Consider the following 805-nt stretch of genomic DNA (forward strand, 5'->3'; position numbering starts at 1 on the left):
AAGATGGTTGTTCTGCATGGCCTTCCTAACATCCACAACACAATAAAGCTGTAGACATCAGCAGGGTTGATTGTGATTGTGTCTTGCTGTGTTCTCATTGTTCTGTTACGATTAAGCCGATTGATGGTGTGTTGTGATTTTAGCTGACCGGTAAGGAAGGGTCAGACATGTGTCTGGGGATTTCTTCCAGGTGTGATGAAGTGTCCAGTTTGCCAGGCAATGAGGGAAAGTGGAGGGACGAACAGAGGCGTGGTGCAGCTATCAAAATGGGCTGAAGGGCTGGGGCTGAAACAGCATTCGTTTCCAGTTTATCGGGTACACAATCGTCTGACGCAGCTCCCATGTGAACACCACTGGACAGAGAACCCTGGGAATTTGACTTGAATATGGAATCTGTCTGGGTTGAACTCTGGAAACAGAGAGTTAAAGATAGTTAAGGTGTTTTATAACCAATAACACTGTTGATTGTCATCAGTTTAGTGAATACAGCTAAAGCTAAAGGTTAGTATTTAGTATCAGGATGGTTTTGTAATGACAAATTAAAAGTTCTGTTAGTAATCAACTCTTGTTAAAAGAAGTACACTTGAGCATACACTTAAAAGTATGTAATAATATACCTTAAAATATATATACACTGTCGGTGCTGATAGCTGACATACAGCGCCGTTGCACTACGGGCGACCCAAGTTCGAATCCCGCTTCGAGGACCTTTCCTAATCCCACCCCTCTCTTTCTCCCACCATATACACACTTTTTATATACACACTATTTTATATACACTTGCTATTTAAAATTCAGTTAAAAT

Source organism: Sinocyclocheilus grahami, unplaced genomic scaffold (assembly GCF_001515645.1).
Source record: "Sinocyclocheilus grahami isolate Dianchi unplaced genomic scaffold, SAMN03320097.WGS_v1.1 scaffold1321.1, whole genome shotgun sequence".
Lineage (NCBI taxonomy): Eukaryota > Metazoa > Chordata > Actinopteri > Cypriniformes > Cyprinidae > Sinocyclocheilus > Sinocyclocheilus grahami.